The 14,927-nt window shown below is 31.7% G+C and overlaps 1 long non-coding RNA gene across 1 annotated transcript; it reads right to left on the bottom strand.

Annotated features, from left to right (window-relative positions):
• Nucleotides 1-482: 482 nt before the first annotated feature.
• Nucleotides 483-14,065, bottom strand: LOC139496413 (uncharacterized). Its single transcript, XR_011657651.1, has 3 exons — nt 13,976-14,065; nt 12,899-12,988; nt 483-552 (listed from the first exon to the last, which is right to left on the bottom strand). It is a non-coding gene; the product is annotated as an uncharacterized lncRNA (long non-coding RNA).
• Nucleotides 14,066-14,927: the final 862 nt, after the last annotated feature.

The raw sequence follows: 14,927 nt of genomic DNA on the forward strand, positions 1-14,927 counted from the left end.
ATTAAGTTAAATTCATATCTTTAGTTTTTCTTTTCTTCATGATTTTGTTGGTCTGTCCTTGAACTATACGTTTTGATTCTTCCTTTGGAATCTTCCCCAGAATTTGTCAGTCTGTCCTATCACTTTGGTATCTTAAACCACCTGGCTGATTTGGTCGTTTTTTTCTCGACCTATACATTTCGATTCTCCCTTTGGTATTTCACGCAAGGTTTTCCATAAAGAGGAAATATTTTGTAAAGTTTTAAGTATGTTGGTATAAATCTGAATGTTGGTATAAATCTGAATGTTGGTTAGATAACATCTAATCTGTATCGGCTTTTGTTAAGTTTGCATTAAAACAAAGAACAAAATATATTTGGATAATTCCATGATATCAGATGTGTTATAGTTCTGCAAAGTTAAACAGAAAATTAAAAACTGCTGATAATTAACAAACTTACTAAAAAATACCAATTATTGACTTTATCATTAACGTTGAATTACCTTTTTTTTGTCCATGAACCAATGATTTTTTTTGTAGTTTTCTTCCACACAGTCCAACGGTTTAATTCCCTATAATAAAATCATATATACTGCTAGCGTAAATATGTCTTCCACGTTTTGCTTCCTTTTTGTATCTTGATTATTTTGATTGAAAGAGCAATCGTCACTAGTTAGATGTGTTCATGTTATATACAAACACTGTCTTCCGTTTTTACAATGGTGTTTGCAACATCAACAGATTGATTTGTCAAATCACATGTTTTTCGTCCATATATTTCATAAGACGTGGGTTTTACATGATTATCAGGTTTGGCAAATATTGATTATGCATTAGTTTTTCATCAACTTATGTTAAAAACCTGCTGCATGGAAACAATTGGTATCTTAACATCTAAGGTTAAAGGTCAAAATGAAGTAAAAACACTACAATAGTAAAATGAATTAAGGCTGTACTTAGCTGAGTTTCAGAAATTTTGGTGAAATGATCGATCTGCTTAAAAATTTGACTTTTTTCTTCGATACAGGGTATATTATTTTGCCCCATATCACCCATTTTTCTTTTGATATAAGACTTCAATACATCACAAAAGGTCATTAACAAAAATTTAAGCAGATTCTAGATGACTTTTCTTTAAATTTGAGACCAAAATACTACCAATACAAATATAGGGTAAAAATTACCGCCATTTTGTTTTCTTTTTTATTTATCCCGAAAAGAAACCCTATAACCTATTAATATTTTTAGCTAATGTTGTTCCTTAACTTATGCTCTTCTGACTTATAGTATCAATTTTGAATTCTAGATTTTAAAATTTCACCTGGTAAGTACATCCTTGAGAGGGTTTACATATTTCCAATTATGTTGTTGAAAGAGTTTGAACCATCTGCAGTGCAAATATAATTAGTTATCCAAGGTACCAGGATTATAATTTAGTACGCCAGACGCGCGTTTCGTCTTCATAAGACTCATCAGTGACGCTCATATCAAAATATTTATAAAGCCAAACAAGTACAAAGTTGAAGAGCATTGAAGATCTAAAATTCCGAAAAGTTGTGCCAAATACTGCTAAGGTAATCTATGCCTGGGATAAGAAAATCCTTAGTTTTCCGATAAATTCAAAGTTTTGTAAACAGGAAATTTATAAAAATGACCATAATTTAATGATATTCATGTCAACACCGAAGTGTTAACTACTGAACTGGTGATACCCCCGGGGACGGAACGTCCCCCAGTATAAGAAATACATTAAGATTGTCAAATAAAAAAAAGCGTTCAGCTATGTAACGAGTACTGTTTCGTTGTTTTAAAATTTTTTATTGACTTTTCTATAAGCATGATTCTTCTTGATTTGCTCTTACGTCACATATTTATTATCAATAATATGGCGTCAACATATTTTTGTATTATAATTTGTACTTCTTATCAGTTTCCGGAGAATACAAGATATGACCTACATCAACTCACAAGTGGACAAACTGTATACAATTCCTTATATGGAGTTTAATCAAAGTCCAATTTACGCAAACAATGGTTGAAGACGACACTTGAGTAATATTTTGCCGATGAATTTTCTTGCATCAATTACAAAGATCAGCAACCAAGCTTTATATTTGTTATTTTGCAACAGTTCATAATAAGTAACACAACAAAGAATAAGTATGAACTAACGGTTCTGGAAATTTGTACCTCTCCACCCTGTATTGTGGGCAAATACCCCTTGTAAGCATGATATATTTGTATGGTAATACACATTTCTCAATATTCCTTACTCTAATGTAGCTTTGGTTAACTTCGAAGGACATTTAACATATTTCAACGTAATGTAGTTGTTTCATTACATGATGTGGTTTTGTTATTTCGTAAAGATGATTTGTCTATTCTTTATATGGTTTTAACATTACTTAATGATGTTGCAAAATTTGACGATTTTACACAAATTGATGTGTTTGTTTCATTATTTGATGTGGTCTTGTCATTCTTTGATGTGGTCCTGTCATTCTTTGATGTGGTTACCCCATTACCTGATGAGGTAAAACCACTTGACCAATTCGGAAAAACCTGTTCTATTTTTAGATAGATATCCATGTTGTATGTGCCTTGAATGCATGTGGCCATCCATCTAATAAGTGTTCAAATTAAAGTTCGGGTTACTGTTTGAGTTAAACTTTGAATTAGTTTTCGAATTCAAGTCATGCTTAGAATTGAAGTTCTAATTAGCATTAAGTTTCGAGTTGGACTTCGAGTTTGAGTCACACACTTTTGTTTAATATGCTTTGGATGGGTATCGCCAAATTTAAAGTTCAAATTAAAGTTCGAGTGGTTGTTCAAAGTTATTTGGTATGAAAAAGGGGAACGGCAGACAATAATAAAATAATAAAATCCTATAATTTTTACAGTATTTCGGATATAATTGGGATATCCCCAAACCACTTGGTTCTGTTATTTGATCCGAAGTTCTCAAATAGAAGCAGTATTATAATATTTTTTTAAATAGTCCACGGAACGCTGTGTCTCGCCTGATATTGCTGCTTTCAGTGTAAAAGCGTAATGTTGATCGGCTGTACATTCATCGGTCAAAAGATTTGATTTTTTTTTCTGTAGATGCTTTTTCTTGATATTGAGGAAAAACTCCTATACAAGTTTTAAAACACTTCATGGAGGTAATAAATTTATCATGTCAAAACAGTTTAATTCGGTTTTATTTAACTAAAACAAAACTATGGTTTTCAACAATGAGCAAAACCCATACCCTATAGTAAGTTATAAAGGGTCCCGAAATGACGCCACTTTCGACGACGTTATTGTATCTCACTGCCGCTACATTGATGTCGCAGACACAAATCAAAAGACTAATATTTTTTTGTTAACAAATGAGACACTTCAAATCAACTCACACTTTAATCACAGGAAAGTCAGGGGAGGGGGGCTCTGACTTAGCGAAAAAGCATCAATACTATAAAATAAGAATTCTCCGATTTTTTTTTAGCGTTTATGATCATTTGAACATATATACGAATATCAATCTTTTATTTTTAATCAATTGAATTCTGTGATCTATCTCGCACTAATTGAAAAATAAACTTTATAGAATATCTGCTTCACATGGGACGACGAACATGTTACAGTTGTCGTAACCATAATACCTCTATCTTTCACTCGAATGTGAACTTCCAAATAAAACCAAATCACTCGGTTTGTAATTTCGCGAATAAAACGACGGGTGCCACACGTTGAGCAGAATCTCCTTATCTTTCTGGGGAACCCGAGATCACCCCCGATGGATTTAAATTACCCAGTCATACCGATCTATTGAGTCAGCTAATTTAACTGTTTTTTAAGCCATCGCAACTTTACAGCAACTGAAAGTTGGGGGCATAGTGTTTAACCTCTGTCCGTCCGTCCGTCTTTCCGTCCCATTTTGGGTATATATTTATTCCGCATAACTCCTCCAACAGTTTGAATCCTAGGAAGTTTTCTCTTTACTATCTGTTTGTACATATATTGAAGGTGTTCTGCCTGTGGTCAGGGTTTAATTTTTATGAATATGTGGTCTTTTGGGAGAAAGTTGAACTTTGTCATTTTTGGGAAATTTACTTGCATAAGTAGGGCGTTTCCAGATAACTCCTCCTACAGTTTGAATGCTAGGAGTTTATCACTCTGCTAGCTGTTTGTACATGTATTGAAGCTGCGCATGTGGTCAGGGTTTTTTCTTTTTATTATTTTTCCTCTTTTGGGAGAAAAATTGAACATTGTCCTTTTTGGGGTTAAATGAGTGGAGTGCGGGGCATCACTTTGTCTAGTTTACATTTTTTTCTCGTGTTGTGCTGTTACATAACTGTTACAGTCCGATGTTCGCTCACATACATGTTAAACTCCGCCACGTGCACTTTCTTTATGTACCTGCCCCAAGTCAGGAGCATGAAGTTTAATTGTTGTCGTTGTATACATATGTGTCATATTTGTTTTTTTGTAAAATAGTCCGTTAGTTTTTTCGTTTTTTTTCACATAGTGCATGGTGGTCTTTTGTAGCTGACTATACGGAGTGTTGAAGGCTGTACGGTTGCCTATATATGATCTCTGCATCCACTGCAGTTAAACTCTGCTTTGCTTATATTAACTATTAAATTCCATAAAAAAATTACTTGAAGTAAGATAATCGTTGATACATTTTTGGTTGTGTTTTTTTTTTCATTTTTTAAATGAATTTTTAAATACTCTTCATAGATTACGCCAATACTGTGAAACCAATCTAATGTGTTTTATACATTATCACCAGTGTCATTTAAGTCAAATTTCAAACTTTTAGAAATAAATTTTTCATTAGATTTACAAGCTATGTTAGATATAAATTTCACAAAGAAAATCAAGACACTCTTTCATTACTTTATTTGGAATGGGAAATTAGAACGTATGAAACGCAATACACTAATTGGAGATTTTATGCAGTGAGGTTTGAACATGGTACATTTGTCATCTTTTAGTACATATCTAAAAATAAGCTGGGTTAGAAGACTTCTTTTGAATTTAGAGGGATTATGGTAGACATTATTACAGTCTGAATTAACCAAATTTTGTGGTGACAGAGTCTTTTCGTTACAAAAAGAAAAACTGCTAGAAATTCACGGCTATGTTAAAGATGCTTTTTGGAAAACTTTTTTTTTTGCTATCATACTGCAAAGCCTAATACTAAGGCTTGTACACATGATAAATCATCGCTAGATATTTTAAATGTTGTGCCTATTTCAGATTACACTATTTATATGCAATGGAAGGACTTTGGTGTACAGTATGTAGAAGACCTTGTAAATGGTTAAAACAAAGATTTCTTTACATCTCAAGAAATTAGACAAAAGATTCTAACAAATAATTTTTCGAATATTACAGTCTAATCTCCAATATTCCAAAATATACTAAAGACGACATAAAAGAATACTGTGATTAAAAAACGGCAACATCTCTGACCCTTTTTGTAATCAGATTATTAATAATGAGAAACCAAAATTTGTGTATAAGAGTCTAATTGATCATATATTTCAACAATCCCTTAAAAAAAAATCTGAAATGGGAGCAACTGATAGACTCAGAAATTGAAATTTGGCAAAATAATTGTATGCTACTAAGGAAGTCTTGCAAATATATCTACTGAAAAAGTTTTCAATACAAAATACTGCACCAAATAATTCCTACAAACTCTTTGTATAGAATAAAGAAGAAAGATTCTAGTTTATGTACTTTTTGTAATCTTGATGACGAAACTTTTGTACATTTTTTCTATGATTGTCCAATAACGTCTCAATTTTGGTCCTCATTTTTTTCAGCAAATAAGATTGTTTAGCAGGGATTTTGCCATCAGTAAAAAGCAGATATTCCTTGGTTTCTATTCAGAAAGCTTATTCATAAATCTGTTATTTATAGTAGCAAAAAAATATATATACAAATGTAAGTTTAAGCAACTTACTCCTAATATTTTTGGTTTTAAAAATAGAATAAAACAATATCAGTCATGTGGATATTATGTTGCAAAGAAAAAAATTAATGTTGATGTATATGATGTATATGAAAAATTTTGGACCCCATTACAATATATATTTCCACTATAGAGTGTGATATTAATCTGTGTTTTTAAATTAATTTTTGTTTATATTTTGATGCATATAATTATAAACAATAATAATGTACATAAGTAAGTAATGCATGTGTGTATGTAACTAAGAGTTGTATGTGTGTATGAGAGACTGAAATAAACTGAAAGTGAATGCAAGTGGTTCTCATTTCTTTTTTTTCTTTTTACCTCTTTACATTGGTATTTCCTGATATTTATTTATCTATTCATAAATGTTTACCCTTTCCTTTTTGTCTTCTTTTTTATTACTTTCAGTGTGTTTTAAAGTTTGTCTTAGTTATTTTACTTTACTATTTTTTTCAATTTTTTTATTGGGAGGGAGGATGGGTTAAAGTTTGATAAAATCATTTGAACATTCATTGCATTAACACAAAAGAGGGAAGAGAGAAGAAAAAGAAAAAAAGAAATGAAATTACTCTTGACTTATCATCTTCGTTGATTCCAAAAAATCCGAAACTAAAAAGCTCATTTTTGAAAAATAGTTTTGTTTTTGTTTGTTATATTAGACATATATGTCTACGTGTCTAGACCACACCGGCAAAATTTGATCGGACTCAATGGTATTTAACATCCGGCACAATGACGGAACATAAATAGATAGAAGAAAGATAGGTTTCTCCTTATTTTCTTATTTTTTTAATGATATCGAAGAATAAATATATATATACAACTATTTTCTATTGTGATATGCAATATTTTCTACAACCGTTCTATATTAACGAAGAAATAAGTAAAAATGCATGTCAAAATGACGAATTGAGTGAACCTTGCCTCGAAATTGTTTAATTTCTCGTTAAATTGTTCATATTGTACGGAAAGAAAGGTACGGGAAGATAGATACTGACACAAATATTGCAAAACTAGTCATTATGAGCATCTCAATACTTGTATTTCTGTGTATGAAACGAAAGAAATGGGTCATGTCAAATTAAAATACACCGGTTTCGTCATTGTTGTTTACTACACAACACCCGGTTTCGTCTATATATATAATATGGTTTTTTATATTTTTTTAAAACCAACAATTTATGAAAAGCAACGTTAACACGAATCTGAACATTTTCTTTCGAAAGAATTAAAATATATATTTATTATAAAGTAAACTTAGTGTGTTTACATTTATTCACATAGGTAATTATAGTACTACACATTTTCCTTATGAAAGTCGTATCCGTTATTTCACTGATCTTCAAACTAATTTTAAACTGAATATAAATACTCAATAGCAAACACTGATATCTAATTATTTTTTTAACATTAACATTATGATATTTTATATAGGTTTTGAGATACATCGCAGTATGTGACCCCCCCTTTTTTTTTACAAAGAAAACTTAAATAACGCTTAATAAACAAAATTTAAAACATCACCAAAAAGTATGCAGAAGTTAAGATTTATATAACTAAGTAGTGTGTAAAGTTTGATGCAATAATGATAAATCGTTTTGAGATATGGCGCGACATGTTAAAAAAAAATTCACTCCTGTTTTACTTACAAAGTTCTGTCACTTAAAAAAGATTTAATTTGATTTTCACTAAAAAGTTTACAGATCGTTTGACCATTTGAAGAAATAACTTTGTTAAGTTTCATGAAAACTAAATAAGCTGTTCTCAAGTTACGGTGCAACATGTTTACGCTGGACAGAAGGATAGACGGATAGACAGACGGACGGACGGACAGAATGACTGATAGATGGAGGAACGGACGGATGGAAGGAAGGACAGACGGACGGACGGATTTATACAATAATACGTCCTGTCAAAATTGTGACGGGCGTGTTAAAACGCAATGAAATGAAAAAAAACTCTTAATTAAAGGTCAATAAGTTTTATTAGGATATCGGCCAAGTCGATTTATTTGTATATCTTCTCGACTTCCTACGTCATTTTTGCTATATGACTTATATATATATGTTTGAAAATAATAGATAGAAATTGACAAAAAGAACTTCAAATTCGTCATTTATGGGCAGTGCAATAACTCCTTTAAGAACAAATGTGAGAATTTTATAGTAATTGGACAAATGTTAGAGCTCAATATTTTGAAGATAATCATCTGGCCCTTTCAAATTGTCTATGTCTACGGCTGTTTTTTTAAATAATTGACATCATGCACTTGCATGCCCCCCTTTGTTTATTTCTTAGCCACGAAGGCCATCGTGGTTGACAAGCGGTGTCACAGTAAACTTTTTAAAACTAGATACCCTAATTATAATTAAAAAAAGACATGATTTCAATTAAGGTTGTTAAATGCAGCCTAGTAATTTTAGATGTGAACATGTATGTAAAAAATTGTATTGAAAGATAATGAACGACGGTCGACCGGTGTCAAGTGATGAAAAAAAAACTTTTCCTGTTGGGTCAAGTGAGCCAAAAACAATCAAGAATTCCAAACAAAATTACACCGTTCTTGAATTTAAAAAAAAAATGTGTAACAACTGAAAATTTTCAAATTTCTCGAATCGGATCGGACATAGCAAACAACTTCACTGGCGGTTTTTTTTCAATAAAAAAAATAAGACATATTATTTATATTTACATGTACGCACTGACATGTCACAAATGCTTAAATGGTCGAAATTCAATTTATGATGAAAGTCTGTGGCCAAAGGAAAAATGATATAGAAATGAGGTCAAGGGCAAGGGCAATGGACATGGCAAATTGGGAAAAAAATCGTTAGATCTGTGTTCCATACTTGTATATGTTACAGTCAAACCTTCTAACTTTTGACATATGCAGCTTTATACAAATAGTTCAAAACGCTATGAATTCGAATCACTTAGTGTCGTCGCTTGTTTAAAAATATCAATGAGAATGTTTATAATAAACATAATCAAACTCACATAATCCGATTTCGCGGGTGTCCCTGTTTTCTTATTTCTTACAATATTTTAATTCGGTATATACTTCATAAGATAAGTGGCGAATCTAGAAGACGTATAGATTGCACCCCCCACCCCCCCGACCCCACCTTTGATGCATGGTAGTTGTAATCCTTTTCTTCCTATAAACATTCATTTCCCATGTCGATTATGCATGCATATATACATTTGTCTTATCATCAACGTTTATCCTTAAGAAGATTTATTTTTAACGATCATAGAAAAGATTCCATACATAGAATGATTAGATTACTTATAAAGGTGTCCATCCTATTGTACGAGAAAATCACATATCAATTGTGTGTTTCGATTTTTTAAGACCGCAAAGTTTAACTCTAATTTCACGTTTAAACATATTTTCCATAATTCATATAGAAAACGCATATTTGAGAGCTTTAACCTCAATTTGCGTTATAACCTTCAATTCTATCTATTCTGCTGTTAAAAATGTTTGAATGCAAAGTAAAATAAAAATTATTTGTGTTCTATAAGAGTAGGAATTCTAGTGTTTGCCGTTATTATTTATTTTAATCTGAGATTAATCATATACTAGTAAATACTAAGCCGTTGTCCTGTGAAAGAACTTGTTTCCCAACGACCGGTCACAAAACTTCTTTTTAACACTGAAGTTAAATTATCAATAATAATGCAATGCGATTATGATTTTTTTTATTTGACCAAACCGGGTTATGTATTGTGAAATCTATGACCAAACCGGGTGGTAAACATTGACGAAACCGGCCAGTTCCATTTTGACATGACCCATTTCTTTCGTTCCATACTCAGAAATATAAGTATTGAGATGTTCATAAAAACAAGTTTTGCAATCTCCGTGTCAGTATCTATCTTCCCGTACCTTTCTTTCCGTACAATGTGAACAATTTAACGAGAAATTAAACAATTTCGAGGCAAGGTTCACTCAATTCGTCATTTTGACGTGCATTTTTACTTATTTCTCCGTTAATATAGAACGGTTGTAGACAATATTGCATATCACAATAGAAAATAGTTGTATATGTATATATATTCTTCGATATCATAAAAAAATAGGAAAATAAGGAGAAACCTAGCTTTCTTCTGTCTATTAATGTTCCGTCATTGTGCCGGATGTTAGATACCATCGAGTCCGAACAAATTTTGCCGGTGTGGTTTAGACACAGTGTATGTTGAACCATCTTATGTGTTAGCATTTAACTTACATGTGTTTATACCGGTATATTATATAGATATTTAATAAATATTACTAACAACCACTAACTCCTGTAGGTATAAATGTCATTACTAATGTTAACGAGGCCGGGATAAGGTACCGGTAATCGATTTTTTAAACTAACAAATGTAAAGATTTCAATAAATATATATAACTGGAAAAACCCCCAAAAAACATAGTTTGCAATGAGTATATAAAAACAGAGTCATAAACCTTCCAGATTTAAATATTATAATGTGATTTTATATTGTAGATGAGGTGTTATCAACAGTGAAATACGTTTATGTGGACTACTTTTAGGAACGTTTGGTCCTCAATGATCTTCAACTTTGTACTTTATTTGGCCTTTTCAATATTGTTTGCATCGAGCGTCACTGATAAGTTTTTTGTAGACGAAACGCGCGTCTGGCGTTATTATCAAATTTCAATCCTGCTATCTATAATGAGTTTATCTATATCATTAACTGTAAATATCATATTTGGAATAAATCTTAACCGTTGGGTATATTACGTACATTGAAACTTGTAAATAAATCAGGCCGCTTGTTTAATCGTTTGAATTGTTTTACATTGTGTCATGTCTGTTCTCTTATAGCTTCAAATAAGGTTTGAGTTTTCCTCATTGTTGAATGCTGTATGGTAACTTATAGTTGCATACATCTGCGTAATTTGGTCTATTGAGGAAAATTGACCAATTTGCAATCATACCACATCTCCTTAATCAATATTCGTTTTGTTTAATTGTTGGTTTCGCTCCTCTATCTGACGCATAATTGAGTCATAACAGGAATGTAGGGTTCGATCAGGATTGAATCAAGTTGCTTTTTTCATTTTACGTACTTGTATAATTATATTGAGTGAAAAAAAATAATCAACAATGTGTAAAGTGATACGTTTTACAAGCGCCAATTCATGAGGAACAATAACAAAAAACTTATAAATCTATGTTCACATTTGAATTGCGAAACATCATCGAAAAGCAATTGGTTGGTGGACAGATGTTGTCAGAATCTGCTTTGAAAATAGGTAAAACTGGTGGCTCCAATAAAACTAAAGATTCAACATAAAATGACGTCATTTGAATTAAGGAAAAATAAACATGCAAACAAGGATATAATGTAAAAAAATAGAAGTACATAAACAAATCAAAATCAAAATCAGAGAGAGAGAAAGTCAACACATATAAAACAGCAAGGAAGACAACGTGGCGAAAATGAAAGACCGGAACAAAGCAAACACATAGAAAAAATCACAGAATTAAGATAATATCAATAAAGTTAAAATGGAAATGAAGCAAACGGAATAAGAAAAGTCAGACAACAGATAAAATGAAATGTGTTATGCCGTTCAATGGAAAAGAGATGGACAAATATTGTGTTTACACTTTTTGCAATCAGTTAAAAGGCCCGTGGGAATATAAAACTTTTCGCTTGCAATGTGGCCTTGTTGTCAACGCCAAGTATATGTATTGTCCCTTTTCAGATGAAACTAGTTAACTTTCAAATTTGATGAAAACAGAAATTCTAAAAAGCATATGAATTAATATAAGAATAGTATAGGAGCGTATGAATTATTATCTTACCTCCTATACATTTCTAGGAATGTGATTGGTTAAAAGCGTCCGCGTGAAGACCGTGTATATTTGATATTAGGTTAGTAGGTAGGCGGGGCTTATTTCATACACGGTTAGTAGTGGAGCTACGTCCCTTTATATACCATAAGAGGTAGAAGGGATGCGGGGCTTATTTCATACACGGTTAGTGGTGTTACGTCCCTTTATAAAAAAAAAACGGAACTGAGAAAAAATCTTTGAAGATTTCAACAGACGAAGAAATTGATGATTAAGATTGAAATAAATTCATTAAACACATTTAAACCTAACAAGTTGTTATCGTTGGCTATTCTTGTAGGATCAATGGAAGTAGTTTCTTAAAGACCGGCTTGCTCATTTTGATAGATCACAAGTCTAAATTGTACACGTTAAGATAGTCGTAGGATAAATTCGTTACATAGTGTGCTAGTGACATAATACGGTATATATGGGGTCAGTATATTCAATATGGGGATTCGAGCTTCGCTCTCACCCCATATGGAATTTACGGTAATATGGTATATATGGGGCCAGTAAATATATTGAAGGACAATGAATGACAGAAGGTCCCTTTTCAAGTAATGCAAACATTTTTGAAATTGAAATAGTGATGTTTCAATATCAACGTGGTAGCAACAGATGTATAGTAATAATATAATTTCTGCTCAAATTGAAAAGGTGTAAGTTACAATGCGTAATTGGGAATAACCAAAGGATTGAGACACACATTGTTGAACTTTACACGCATTAGATATACGTGATATATGGCTAAAATAATGTTCTCCAGTAACAAATTTAAGTATTAAAAAGGAGATTCGAGATGGTCTGGTCTGTGTATGTAAGTGAAAGATTGATAGATATAGGAAGATGTGGTATGAGTGCCAATGAGACAACTCCCATTCAAATAACAATTTATCAAAGTAAACCATTATTGGTCAAGGTACGGCCTTCAACACGGAGCCTTGGATCACACCGAACAGCATGCTATGTTTACCTCAAATTTTAAGACTAGGCACCAACATATAAATTGATGATTATTTAAATTTTCCCTTAGCCATTAGGCTTTGATTTAAACCAACTATAACTTATAAACTAATACATACTCACATTGCTATCTCTACTGTTAACATCGGCTTTATTCTGAATAAATATTTCAGCAATGTCTATGTCCTGGGACACATGGAGCGGAGTTTGTTTCTATTATAAAATATAACAAGCAAACAAACTGCATTAAATGAAATCAATCAGTACCAATTTGACGGTTAACAATATTTGATAGTTGTCGGGTCATGAGTTAAAATCTTTGTTTCTATGTCATTGCTAAATTTATGAACGAGCAATTTGAGAAAGATTGGTAATATGTATAAAGCTTCAAATGTTCGTTCTTGTATTTCTTATAGACTAGGAATGACAAAGGGACTGTTGTAAGATTTTGATTTTGAATAATACAAGGCGTAGTCGAATTGAATTTATTGTTTATTTTTTCAATATCAACGCTACAACAAAAGATGTACAATCAAACTGATAGTTCTGCTTTATACGTGTAAGATACAAAAGTTACTAGGAAAATACAAAAGATTCAGACACATACATGTATTGGTGGAAAGAACAATTACAATGAATTATATGATATACTTAATTCATCGATAGATTCATGTCATCTACATGTATAAACTTATTTTAAGTTTAAAAAATAACAATTGTAATCGTATGGTCTGCGTATATTAGGGAAACGTTTATAGTTACCTTATCTTTCAGACTAAGCAACATAATATCAATCGACGAGGATTTGATATGTTCCCTGTGCCATGAAGGTATCATTAATTCAGACAGATCATTACTAAATAAGTAATTCAAACTCATCTTTCTACCTCTACTATTGACACCCTATTACATGTTTTGGGGTTCGTTATTATCTTTAGACGAGCACCATAGTATATATCAAGGAGTTTTAGGTGTGTTCCATGTCACATGAAGTTATCTTTTAGACTTAGCATTCCTTACTACGTAGTACATACTGTCATTTGTATCTCTACTGTTAAAATCAGTGAAAATGTTTTTGAGGACGTTATTGTCTTAAGACTAAGCATCATTATATATATATCAAAAGGTGTATATTGTGTTCCCTGTCCTATTAAGTTATCTTTTAGACTGATAATTGATGACTATGTAATATTTACTCACATATCTATCTCTACTGTGAATGTCGGCTCCATGTTGAATTAAAATTTGAGCAACTTCTTTGTTTCTAACCAAATGAAGAGGAGTTTTATTCTGTTAGAAAATAAATACCTTATCAGACAATCTATTCAGTACCAATATGTTGTTCTTAGTAGATTGATTGATTAATTGATGTATGCTTTACACCGAATTAGTACAAAAGGGCTATATCGCGGCGAGAGTTCATTCGAATATTTAAGGTATATTTTTAAAATCAGACAAAAGGTCCTACAATACAGTTAAATTCTAGACTAAAGGAAATTGATTAGTTATTAGTAAATAGCAAACATTTGTTGATTATTTTTAACCGTTTTAAATTGTCATGAATAAATAAACGGAAAACTCAGTGTAAGAACTATATAATCATAAACACAATGAGCTTGTAGTTTTAAATCGGTTGAATACAGCGACCAAAAGTGTCAGATTCATTAAAAACCTACTAGTAGATGTATGTAAAATCATGGAAAAGAGTAAAATAACAAAAAAAACTCCACGGAAAGTTCAAAAGGAAAAGATCAAACCCATCAAACGAATGGAAAACAACTGTCATATTCCTAACTTGGTTCAGATAGACAATGGTAAAGTTAGATATTTTGATTAAAAAATTGACATCACAAACTAGTTAGATGTTTAAGATGTTTACTGTAACTTTCCATTGGACTACGGTGATATCAACATACATGTTGTACCAGGTTTAGATTTTGTACAAAACAGTTGGAAGGCCAAACTACTTAAGTATCTGAATAGCATTGTAGACGAGCAGTACATCATGAAGAAGACGTGTGCATTATGAGAAATAATGGTCATAAAAACAGCTACCATCAGTAGAGCACCTGTAGTTTGAATGATAATAGTAAACATTTCATCTGTCAAGTGTTAAGCGAAGTGCTGATGGAAAAATGACAAGGAAAACTGC

This window comes from Mytilus edulis, chromosome 11 (assembly GCF_963676685.1).
Source record: "Mytilus edulis chromosome 11, xbMytEdul2.2, whole genome shotgun sequence".
Classification (NCBI taxonomy): Eukaryota; Metazoa; Mollusca; class Bivalvia; order Mytilida; family Mytilidae; genus Mytilus; species Mytilus edulis.